This window comes from Rattus norvegicus, chromosome 5 (genome assembly GCF_021556685.1).
Source record: "Rattus norvegicus strain SHRSP/BbbUtx chromosome 5, alternate assembly SHRSP_T2T, whole genome shotgun sequence".
Taxonomy (NCBI): domain Eukaryota; kingdom Metazoa; phylum Chordata; class Mammalia; order Rodentia; family Muridae; genus Rattus; species Rattus norvegicus.
The window spans coordinates 103,459,006-103,472,748 of NC_141538.1; positions in this window are offsets into that span (position 1 = coordinate 103,459,006).

Here is a 13,743-nt window from a genome sequence, read left to right on the forward strand (position 1 = left end):
TCCAGGAAACACCAACCATGCCTTTGTCTCACCAGGTTATTATAATCACCTTGTTATGACCACCTTGCAAACATATCTTTGTTTCAGGAGGTTGTTATGACCAATTTGTTATGCGTATGTTCTGTTTCTGTAACTCCACCTATTTTACCTGCCAAACCCCCATTTGGAAACCCCCTACTCCTGAGTTATGAAAACCCTTATCTTACCCATGTCCAGTGTTGATCTCTTGAACTCCACCTTTAAGGAGAGACAAATTTAGGAACACAAATAAAGAAAAGGCTTATTTAGTCAATTGCTAACATTAATTAATTTGGTCATGATTCGGGTCCATGCTTTCTCCTTGCACCTATGGGAATAACAGTGGGAAGACTGAATAAATCTTTCTCTGTCTGACTCCTTGATTGCTCTATTGAAGGACAAGTGGTCAAATACAGCCTCTTAAGGATTTTAATTTAAGGTCAAGGCTTTGACCCTAACAACTCCACTAATAGAGAGAGAGAGAGAGAGAGAGAGAGAGAGAGACAGAGACAGAGACAGAGACAGAGAGAGACAGAGACAGAGAGGGAGAGAGGGAGAGAGAGACAGACAGACACAGACACAGACACACAGACAGAAACAGAGAGACACAGAGAGATTTACAAGCGACAAAAATTGATTATGATTATAAGAAACTAGGGAATTTCTTTTTGAAAGGATGGTGTGAAAAATGTTTATGATTGTAATATGCAATTAAATATAGGGTTATTATACTTAAATTGATAAGTAGTTAGAAGAGTAACAACCAGTGTGTGTGTGTGTGTGTGTGTGTGTGTGTGTGTGTGTGTGTGTGTGTGTGTTTATGCGCACGTGCGAGCGTGTGTGCATGTGTGGAAGTCAGAGGACAGCTCGTAGGTGTCTATTCTCTATCCACCATTGGGTCCTAAGAATCAAACTTAAGTCCACAGGTTGGTAGCAAGTACCTTCACCACTGTTTTAGTTAAGGTTTTTAACACTACAACAAAACACTATGACCAAAAAGCAAGTTGGGGAGGAAAGTGTTTATATGGCTTACATTTCCATATCACTGTTCATCACTGAAGGAACTTTGGACAGGAACTCCGAACAGGGTAGGAGCCTGGAGGCAGAGCTGACACAGAGGCCATCGAGGAATGCTGCTTACTGGCTTGCTCCACGTGGCTTGCTCGTTATAGAACCCTAGATGGGCTGGGCCCTACCCCATCAACAATCACTAATTAAGAAAATGCCCCAAAGCCAGATCTCTGGAGGCATTCCCTCAACTGAGGTTCCCTTTCAGGTAACCCTAGCTTGAGGGTAGCCAGCACACCCACTGAGCCATCTCCCTGGCCCCATTTCTCTTTGGATGTTCTGTGAAACGAGCTGCTTTTCTGGCTTGTTCTCTGTGGCAGTTGACTTCCGCATACTATTTTTGCTACTGTTGTCTAAGGGCAGCTGTCATTCGGAGGCTGTTTACCACATGTTTGCTGCACACCCTGAAAACCTGAGCTCACTACTGCTTTCTCTTTCAATTTTACGTTCTTCATATTTATGAAACCTACCCTGTTGGGCTAATTATGTTTAATAAAGCACCCTTATTATAAACCTCTTATGTTATTATTTTCATGTCTAATAATAACTTATATTTAATAATGATGATAAAATAAAAACAAAGTGGAATAGAACAAAATAGGAAAAAAAGAAAGAGCACGAGAAACATGTACAGAGATGCACACAGAGAAAAATCCCATAAAACACAAAACCAGAAACCACATATATAAGCAAAGCCCTGTAAGGTTAAAAACAAAGACAAAACTCTCAGCCACTGAGTGCAGGGCCTTCGATGTGGTTTGTATGTGACAGGGAGGGACACTGCAGGGGCTCCTCCAGCTTGTATTCTTGCTGTGGCCATTTCAGGTTTAAACCGCAGAACACCAGGATATAGTTTCTGCCTTTAAAAACCACATGTTCTGAACACTTGAGGTTAGACCCAGGTTCCCGAACACTTGGATGTGGTCCCAGTCTGTGTCTGAGTGGTCATCTCTGGCAACTCCCTGTAATGTCAACAGGTGCTACCTACCTCTTCAACCTTGCTATAATCTCTCCAGCACCCTTACTATTACACCACGGAAACGGCAGACTCTCCCTACTAAACAGTATGGCCCTAAATATATATAGTAATATATATAGTAATGCTAATAAATATATAGTAATGCTTATTTACTTTTTGTCTCTGAGTTTTATTGTGGGGGTGTTGGAACTTGAACCCAGGAACGCACACAGGCTAAACTTGAGCTCTACCAGTGAACTACACCCCAAGTCCCTATTCACCTCATTGAAATTTGTTCCTTTTCTTCCCCTTGGAAGAAAAAAGACACAAAGCAGGTACTGTTAGGCTGGAACCCCCACTTATCCTTACTCCCCCACCTCCCACCCACTCACACAAGCTGGGAAACCCCATCTTCCCTTCTTCCCTCAACCCTGCCCAGAGAAAACTTCCCTGCCAACTTGGAGAAAACTCCGGGGGGGGGGGGGCTAACACGTCATCACTCCCTGTCTCCACCCTTCCAGCGACCCAGTGCCCGCCCAGGGGCTCAGGTTTTGGCCATGTGTGGGCACAATCCCAGCTCCTAGCTGGCACATCATCACTCCCCACCTAAACTCTATAAAACTCCCTTGCTTTAGCCTAGATGTGTGACTTCACGGGCCTCCACCTGTGAGATTAGGGATCCCTCCCAAGAGTTGCCTCATAATAACCCTGCCTTTATCTACGTTTCATCTCCTCTAATCTGGCCTATGTCTGTATCACTGAGGGAGAGAAAATGTCTCTCTGGTACTAAGGTCGTCCTAGTTACTGATCTATTGTTATGGCAAAACACCATGGCCAAGGCAACCTCTAGGAAAAGTACTTATGGTTTCAGAGGTTAAATCCACAACATCGGAATGAATTCACAGACACGGAGGCAGGAACAGCTGCGAGCCCACGTCTTGATGGGCAAGTAGGAGGCAGAGAGGGCCAAATCAGAATACCTCAGGCGTATTGACACCTCGGAGCCTGCCCCCGTGACTTGACATAACTTCTTCCGATATTGCCACACTTCCCAATCCTCTCCAAACAGCCGCCAACTGCAGACCAAGCGGTCAAGCACATGAGCCTGTGGCACCATAGTCGTTCAAACCACCACAAAGGCCTCCCTGACTCCCTTACAAAGTTGTGTGGTCAAGCTTTAATGTCTTGGCGTGTCTTATTTGGATTTCTTCTAATGCTCAGGGCCTCTCTTCCCACTCGGATTTATTATCATTTGCTATCTCTCTGCCACTTGGGCTTTTGGTATTTCTTCTTCACATTACCAGCCGTATTTCTAATATTTCCAGGAAAAGTATTAGTGAGCACGAAGAGTTTTAGTGGCGCAATGGTGTTTAGGCAGCTTAATCTCAGGTCTGGTCTCTGCTCAGGTACGAAACAAAGAGACAGGAATTGATAAAAGGAAGCGTGCCCGCCCCCCCGCACCAGGTTTATTGAAAATATGGCATAACAGATTAGGTAGCTCCACGTGGTGTTTTGAAATTCATCCCACCCGTAGGCTGACTGAGCTGGAGATTAGAGAGACCGCCAAAGTCCAGAAGCTTCAGCATTTCTTGGTGTCAGGATCTACCTCAGAGATCTCCTGATCTAGGGCTGAGACCTCAATAATTATCTCTCCTCTCCCCCCCTCCCCCATCTCTCCCTCTCTTGCAACTTGATAGAGACACCGCTCGCAGGACCTCTCTGAATCTACTTCATCAGATGCGTGACATAGCCGGCTATCTTGTTCTGAAGTTTCTTGCTGGGGATGATGGTGATTTCCTTGCACATGCGCTATTGGTGTGGAAGTCATTACGCAGGCACCGGTAGTACTTCTCAATGATGACCCAGGCCGCCTTCCTTACAATCTTGGTGGACTGTACCACGTGAGGCGGAACATGCTCAAACTCCTAGAATCTCAGAGATCTGAGATGGCAGAAGTAGAGTCCCCTGTTGCTGTGTAATTAAAAAATAACACGACAGGTTCCCGCGCATCACCACTCCATGCTGGGCCCCTGGTACTCTTGGACCCGGCAGTCGCTCCCTGGTTTTAGCTTTGGCACCATAGGGCCGTTTAGAGCTAACATTAATTTATCTCAGCGGCGGCTGGTTCCAGTGTGGCACCACACCACGTTAGCCTAGCTATCTTCTACCCAGTGGTCTCTCTGCTCCCATTGCTAGTCCCCCTGGCCAGCCCTGAACTCTGGTCCCAGCTACCAGGTAACATAAAGACTCAACAAACTGTAACCCAACAACCGGATTTATATGTTAAATACTCAGTCCACAGTACACCCACAGAATAAATTCACTGTCAATTAATAAAGATAGGAACTGCCCACCTAGACAAGATAAAATTGACCCAGACCACCTGGATCGGAATCATCTTCCTCCATCGTCTCCGTCTTGAATCCTCTCCCACCCCAGACCTTTCCCCACCTACCCTCCCTTCTCATCCAATGACAGGCTTCACCTTATTCTGGGCCTGCCTTACTGCATAATGGCATCATCCTACACATCACCCTTTCTGCCTACTTTAAAAAAAAAAAAAAAGAAAAGCTTTTTTCATCAAATATAAGCTATGCACAGCTATTACCATTGAAAACCATCTAGATGACTATATTTTCTCAAGGTTAATTAGCTTGGGTAGGCTATGAGACTAATTAGTCTTCAACTCCATCAGAAATCTAAGAATGACCCAATATCTATAAACATAGGAAACCTAACACAGCTTCCAGAACTGAGACAGGTTGTGAAAGACTGAAATGTAAGAGCTATTAAGAAGCTTGGCCTGGTAGAAAGTAGGTATGTTATGGGGTTCCTGAGAAGGACCCTAGGGGCTTTTGCCAGGCTTACACCCACCACCTCAGATCAAGATTAGGCCAAGTGCCAGCCTCCTGCCTTGGGTCAAGGCTAGGCTAAGTTCCATTCTCCACCCACAGTTCTCAGGAGGAGCAGGGACATTCTTGAAAAACTGCAGAATGTACTGACTGATAGTCAACTGACAGGTCCCAGATAGAGTTCGAATGCAAGTCGAACTCTATGCTTGCTACCTAATAGTTTAAAGGTCAATATGCTTAGCCAATATGGTTGAACTGTAACCTTGCTGATGTAACCTGTGTCCCCCAAAATTATAAAAACTGCTCGTAATAGCCAATTGGGGTCACCTTCTAGTCACTCGCCAGGAGGGGCTGATTGAAGGTTGGCCCCCACGCGCTGGAAAACAAAACTCTTGCGTTTGCACTGAACTCCGTTCTCGTGTCTCACTTGGAGGATCTCCTGGTAGTTAATTAAGACTCATTTCGAGCCTTACAGTTACAGAGACAAATTTCTACTAGCACAGTCCCCTGTTAGCAACATGTGAGAGAACATCTCCAGCCTTCAGGCCCAGGATCAACTGACAGAATTTTGAAATGCAGAAATTTTGATGGGCTTATAATTCTGGCTCAGCAAAGATTATCAGTTGACTATTCTGCATAATGTGTCCCTTTTTGGACAGTTTTAGTTTGTAGGTGAAATAGGCAGTTTTTGCCCAGGGGCTGCCTAGCCAGGAAGTGTTACCTCACCTGGAGGTAGAGATGTTCAATTTCTTCATTAAATCCACCAAATGGCAACTGTTAGGAACAGATATGTCTCAACAAAAGATATATAACTTTAAATGCCATATTTTGTGGATTGCTGATGTTTTTGAAAACCATCTACCTATATAAAATAATCTGGACTGCTGTCCATTAACAATTCTCAGCTATTTCTGATGAGAATATTTTAAAAACACCCTAATGGTGAACTAGAAGCCATGAATTTGTTATTTGGCCCCTAATTCCTATGTTTAATCAACTCAGAAGTTTGTAACAGCATCAATAGAAGGACTGGGTCCAAACCTTGTACTTTTAAAATTTTTGTAAGAAGTGCTATACCAATGTAAAGATATAACTTTAGCTTAGTTACCAAATGAAATAATGGCTGTACAAATCAATCTAGCTAATTCCACCCAGTTAAATTATGACCATTTCTAAATTCCTCATTAAAAACAACCTTAGAATAAACCACCTTCAGCCCCCCAAAGTCCAGGGAATTGGGGCAATGACTCTTCAATAACTTCTTCAAGCTGCACGTGGGCTTTGAGATATCTTTGGGGTGTAGGAGGTATGGAAAATGGAGCAAATGTTGTAGCCTGGTGTGTCTGTCTTGACTGGACCCAGTTGAAAGTCCTTGAGATCAGGAATCCAAGCAGGCACATTCTGAAAAATATAATTCTCAAGACAAAAGTTTTAGCATCATCAAGATAATTTTTTTGTTTCATTCTCTTGAATCTAGTTTTTTAGATGGTCTCCCTCTATCAAATCTGATCCATATGACTCTGGAAGGTATCCAGAGTCTAATCACCCTTTTTAAATATACAAAGACAAAACCTTTCTCCCAAAATACTGTGCTCTTTAGTCTGTAACCAGAAAAGCTTGTATCTTATACTCTCTCCCAGAGGAATAATATAACAAGACTCAAAATCACAGCCATTATGAAAATTAAAACCATTTTTAAAAAAGAAGTAAGCTAAACAACAGTGTGTGAGCCTGTTAGGCTTCTCTAACCTGTCTTATCAGGAAATTAACCCAAAATTCCCGTGGAGCCCACGTTAAGAACCTGAGCTTCCTGTTGTGGTAAATATCAAAAATAACCACAAACCCTCGCTAGCTGACGTCAATGAGCCATATGGCTTTTAGCAGGGTAATTCATAAAACAAATTAAACATCTTCTATCAATTCCAATACCAATAAGAAGTAAGTAATTTATCAAACCAGGGCTTTAGCCCAAAATATATATCAATCTGTCAAGCTCTACCTGGAATATCAGATTTTTATTTATTAATAACTTCCATAATACATGTCTGAATCCACTCTGCCTGATGTACAGACTTCTATTTTTAATAACCTTATTAACTTGTAAATATCACCACTCTCTACTTGGAGTCAGTGACTAATTTTCCCTATCTTAGTTCCGAATCGAAGGTGAAAATCCCCACGTGATTCGGGTAAACTCTGTACTCTCTTCTAACTATAAAGATAAACTTAATCATAATCCCATTAGTACCTGTCATTAAGAAGCAGGCAGCTTGTCTAACCAGGATTTTAACCCAGAATTCCTGTGAATCCCACGTTAGAAAGAATATGAGAAATAGAGCATTAATTCTTTCTACTATCTTTAAAGCAATTAAACCAAACCTAAATTAAATCATTTTCCAAACAACTTTTGTTAAAGAAGCAAGCAGTTTTTAATCTCTAACTCTCTGAGCAGTCAGTACTTCTCACAGCAGGAGACCTACAGCCTGCAAGCCTAGGCAACTTCTTTGTTTTTGTTGTTTAAGGTTCCAGTGCTTGAAACATCGTGTGACTCAACATGGCGCTGGTCCCCTCTTAGAAAATAAAACTTTCTAACTCCTAGGCTGATAATCTTAACTTTACAGTGGATTCTTGCCCAAAACGTTTGTTCGACACCAAGCCACTTCCTCCTGGCTGTCTCCCTTTTAGCTGCCCTCTCCACATGGTCCCCCTAGGTGGTAGTTACTATGTATCACACACACACACACACACACACACACACACACACACACACACACACACACACACCTCGTTCTGTGGGCCCTGCACGTTCTCATTCCACAAGGAAAACAGAAGCAGATCCACATGCTACAACCGCCTGTCGCCCATTTCTTTCACACACTGTCCTCTTTAGTCCAGTAAATCAAAGTTCCAGAAACTTGTAGTTCAGCAATTAGATTTACATGTTAAATTCCCAATCCACAATACATACACAGAATAAGTTCACTGCCAGGTAATGAAGATAGAGACCGCCCAGCTAAGATAAATTAACCCAGACCACCTGGAATCATACTCCTTCATCCTCTTCATCTTGAATCTTCTCCCATACCAGACCTTTCCCCGCCTACTCTTCCTTCTCATCCAATGAAAGGCGTCACCTTATCCTGGACCCGCCTTGCTGCATAATGACACCATCCTACAGCCTGTCTACACAACTACTTTGGAAAACATAACCATACCCCTCAACTAGGGGACCACAAGCAGTCAGTCACATAGCACAGTACTTAAGACTGTCTCTCCACACTAATAAGGTATCTCAGTAGCCTTGGCCTTCAGCCAGTAGCCAGTGACCTCCCCTTCCTGGATATTCCCAGGCCCTTCCCCAAAGTTATATAATCCTTGAGCAAATGCATGTGCCTTCGAAACGCCATTCCCAATAAAGAAATACGAACAAAGACTGAGAACAAACTAAGATAAGAACAAACCAAGAGTTGCTTCATTAAAGATGGGCACAGGGAAGGCCTTCTCCTAAAGGAGCTGTAACACTGGGATTCTTAAAGACCTCCCACCACCACCACACACACACACCTGGCACTCGCTCTATACTGGACCAGGATCTCCTTTCTCCTTCAGTCCTGTTGAACACCAGAATCTGATGCCTCAAAGGAAATTTGGACTGTGGACCCCTATTCCAGACTTTGCCTTGTCCTCCCTGAGCCGGTGTATGGGTGGCGTCCAGAGACGGCAAAAGGAAAGGCAGAAAACAGCACCACAATTCTATCCCCCAAAGTCCTAGCCCTAGAATGCTTCCCTGGAGAGATGTTCATACCTTTTTAGATCCTTGCTACCCAGTGATAGTGCCATATAATCACAGCTGTCATTCACTAATGGGCACATTTGCGACCTCTTTGGAGACACCTGAGTCACAATCTTGACAGAAAATTGTACCTGTCTCAGCTGGTCCCATCATAGACTCTAAGGAAGGAGGAAGGGGCCACCATATGGATTACAGAAACAGGCTGAATGGAACACAGAAAGGACTGTGTTGTCTGCAGATCTGTAACAGAAGAAAGTCATTACCGCCCCAGGCAGGGAAGAATTATGGAAGGAGCTACTAAGCAGAGATGGCCACGATTATTCCCACCACTGAAACCAGTGCCGGGGCCTATAATAAAGCAATAAAGACTATCAAGGGGTAGCCTAGATGTATAATTCTGGAGGGATGCTGGTACTGCCAAAGACGAAGCATGGATACTGAGAAGCAGCCAGAGAGAGATGCCGAAACTCTCTCCTCCTGCTCAACGAGAAACTGCCAGAGCCCACACTGGCCGGTTCAACTAGGAGCCAGCCAGCAAGGGAGCTTGAGTAAGAGAACCCGGAGCAGTAGCCTCCTCAGGGAGTGGAATGGATGTGAGAGCAGACACTAGCCATTGTGGCCCCTCACAGGAGAGCTCCCTTTGCTTTCCCAGTGAAGGCAGGAGACTCTTTCTCAACCCTCTCGGGGTTAGTCCTGTAATGGCAACAGCTTCTCTCTATAGAGGCCCACAGGTCGCTGTTCATTTGTTCGCTGTGTACATGTGATGTTTACTACTTAATAGTCAACATATGATATTTCAGATCTGTTGCAGATAACATTCACTATTCCCTACGCACTCGCTCAGTACAAGACTTGTGCTAGGTGCTACATGCCTGCTCCTCAAATCTCACAGTAGCTCACCACGGCGGTTATTATCCTCCGTAATTAAAGCCAATGATTAGAGGAGAGAGGAGGAGAGAGATCCAACCCATAACCACTCAGTGCTTTACTCAGGCCACAAACCACATCCTGTACTAAATGGCCCCTCAGGACGGAGGAAACAGTATTTATTTGATAAGCATCTGTTTCATCCTGTGCACACCTCATCCTTGCCTGGAACCAGCAGGAGCTGAGATTGGATACCAGGACAACTGATCTTGGCTGTGAGATCCAAGATCTCCACCTGGGACCTGCCTTATGTCTTCAAGTAAGTAGAGAAAACCAAATTCTGGTAATTGCTAGCTCGTGCTTTTAGCTCACTGGTTGTTTTATTTGGAGTTTGTGAAGGAGGAACTGACCATCCTGTTTTCCCTGACTTAAGGGTTCTCTCAGGTGGGCTGGAGAGATGGCTCAGTGGTTAAGAGCACTGACTGTTCTTTCCAGAGATCCTGAGTTCAAATCCCAGCAACCGATGCCCTCTTCTGGTATGTCTGGAGACAGCTACAGTGTTCTTATATATAGTAAATAAAAAGAGTCCTCTCAGGTGTCAAGACAACCAGTAAGATACTCTCACGGGCGTGACTATCAAGTGACAGAGCTACCTAGTTCAGGAGAATTCTAAATGATAATCTTGTCAGGAAAATGGCTTCCCTCCCAAGACAACCTAGGCCTGAATACAGCTTATTCCCACTGACATGAATGCTCCCCTGGGGCTCCTTCCAAATGTGGAGGGGCGTGCCTAGCAACTCCTGCTAAGTCTCTTTGTGGGTTTTGTGCCATTCTATCTTTCTGATTTTGTCCAGGTTTGGTTTAGTTTCTAAGGCAGTCTTATGTATCCCTAACTAGCCTCAAACTGCTGGCCCCTGCCTCCACCTCCCCAGAGCTGGGATTACAGGTTTGTATTCCCACGGCCAGCCTCTTCTGCTATCTCAACACGTCTCTTTCTTCCCAGTGCATCCTGTAGAATTTTACTCTGCATACTAATAAAGATAAGGCCTGTTTTTCTTCCTTTTTTCTTTCTTTTTCCCTCATTCCAAAAGTGCTATATAAGGTACTTTATTTTACAGAAATGAAATTATTCCTTCTAGCTAAGGTACGACTGTCTCTTCCCTGAAAGTAGTTTTACTAAGGTATAATTTATATACTATGACATGTCATCTTAAACATACAATCTTGTAATTACAACCAAAATCAAGATATTGAATGTTTGTTGGGTATGGTGGTCCATGCTTTTAACCCCAGCTCTCAGAGGCGGAGGCGGGGGCGGAGGCGGAGGTGGGGGCGGGGGCGGAGGCGGGGGCGGGGGCGGGGCGGGGGTGGAAAGATCTTGGTGAGTTCTAGTCTATTAGATCTACACAGTGAATGCCAGAACAGCCAGGACTACATGGGGAGACCCTGTCTTGAAAAAACAAAAACAAACAAACAAACATGGAATATCTCATCACCCCCAAAACCTTCTCTCACATTGCCCTATGCTCATTCCTTCCCACAAGCCCAGACCAAGCCTGTCTCCTGTCGTCATGGACTAGAATTTCGATCCACCATACTGAGTGACATGGTGGCCCACCGTATTTATAACACTCAGGAGACAGACAGAAATCCCTGGAGCAAACTGACCAGCTAGACTGTTAGTATGGCAGTGAGCTCCTGTTCAATGGAGAGACTCAGTAAATAAGGGGGAGACTGCCAATATCAGCTTCAGGCTTCCACATACAAACACACATATCCCACATATGTAAACACAAATACACTCAAACAGAACAAGAAGACTATCCAGTCTGAACATATACATATCTGTAGAGAGAATGTCTTGTGTATTGTATGGCTGCATCACCTGTCAATTTAAGAACCTACGGCCTATAGGAAAGGGTAGAATAGCAGGTGGGACAACCTTAGGCAGAAAGCATGCCGGGATGGAGCCAAGTGTGGAAAGAGTCAATGGGAAGATGTGAGGAGGGCAGACACATGGCACATGATCAGAGGGAAACTGACAGCCATGTGGCAGAATGTAGGTTAGTATAAATGGGTTATTTTAAATTATTAGCTAGTCGGGGAATGAGCCTAGCTATATGGCCTAGGTATTTATAAATATATTTTGAGTCTGAGTTGTTATTCTGGGAGCTTGGGGCCAGGAGGAAAATGGCCCATTATATATTTATCTCCAAAGTATATCTGTAATTCCTGTCAGTGATACTTTAGTTTCAGTGTGTACTTCTTACACTTATTCATTACATTCATATCTAAGCATTTCGCATTCTTGGATAATAATTTAAATAATATTTAAAATAACATTAAACAAAATATTAAATTAAAATATTAAAATAATATTTTAAAGTTTATATTGAACAACCTGGTTATTCTGGTGGCTCTGCCTTTATAAGTGACTTGACTTTTCTTTCAGCTTTCAATGCTTGTTTTCTTTTTATGTTTTCAGGGTTGCAACTACAGTATGTCGTGCTGAGTTTCTTTTATCATCTTTATTTGGTATTATGTATCCCTCTTCTACTTGCATGGGTTTGGAAATTTGTTCTTCTATAATTTTATTGAAAATATTCTTTCTTTCTTCCTTTGTTTTTCAAGACAGGGCTTTTCTGTGTAGCCCTAGTTGTCCTGGACTCACAGTTCAGATGAGGCTGACCTCTAAAGCACAGAGGTCTGCCTGCCTCTGTCTCCTGAGTCCTGGAATTAAAGGTGTGCCCCACCACACTTGACTTGAAAATATTCTTTTTTCTTCTTCTTCTTCTTCTTTTTCTTTTTCTTTTTTCTTTTTTCTTTTTTTCGGAGCTGGGGACCGAACCCAGGGCCTTGCACTTGCTAGGCAAGCACTCTACCACTGAGCTAAATCCCCAACCCCTGAAAATATTCTTTATGCTTTCAGTATGGAATTCTTCTTCTTCTTTTTTTTTTTTCCCCCGGAGCTGGGGACCAAACCCAGGGTCTTGCACTTGCTAGGCAAGCGCTCTACTGCTGAGCTAAATCCCCAACCCGGAATTCTCCTTCTATGTCCATAATTCAAGGGTTGTGTCTATATACAGTGTATTGAGGCTCGCCCATATTCTGCTCATATTTTTAAAGTTGATCTTTACTGAATGATCCAACTTGTCGTCCCACCCAACACTGTTTTCCACAGGAGCCATTCTCTTGGGAAAGCGTTCCACTGAGCCTTTTTATTTGGCTTACCAAGTTTGTCGTCTGCCATCATTTCAGTTTGGACCTTCTTTAGCAACTCTCTCTCTCTGTTTATTGAATTTTATTTTTAAATCTTGGACTGACTTCCTGATTTCATCAAAGTATGTAAGATGAACAAGTCCTAGGGCAGAAACAAGTGACGCACACACACACAAAAATTAATCTGTAGTAATGACCTCAACGAGAATGATGTGGAAAAACTTTCAAAGGAATTAAAAAGAAGGGTTAGAACGTACCCCATGGAAACAAAAACAAGGCGCTGAAGAAATCAGAAGTTACTGGGGGCACACTGTTGAAGAGGATTGTAGGACACTGGTCTTTTTCCCTCCTTCGCTTCCCAGTTGCCAGGAAGGTCAGTTTCCTCAGCCACTTCCTCCGACCGCGATGCTCTGCCTCGTTAGAGGTCCCCAAAAGCACCTGGCAGTAGACCGGAACCTGTAAAACTGTATCTTTGAGTAAAGCGTCCTCTTTTTTCTTCAATATGTGTGGGTGTTTCCCACCTATGTATGCCTTTGCGTTTTGTATGTTCAGTGCCCGTGGAGACCAGAAGAGAGTGTCGGAACCCCGAGGACTGAAGTTAGAGATGGCTGTGAGCCGCCATACTGGGAATCAAACCTGAGTTCCCGGGAATAGCAGCCAGTACTCACACTTTTTTACAGTAATACAGAGATGAGTCATATAAGGGGCAGGCCGCTGTCGTGATGAGCAGCAGACTGAAGAAAAGAGAACTTGGAAGCTTTACTCATGGTAGACTGCCATTGGATTGGGGAGACCAAAAGATTCTACAGTACTTCTTGGTTTTGTGAGCCAATATTACTGAGAACCATTATATCAAGCCCCCTCTTGAACAGGTAGTAAAGAGAGATAAGGCCTTGGGCATATTGTTGAAGTTATTATGGAAAATGATAAGCCTTTGGAGTGAGAAAGCACATTTTCGTTATGGGTAG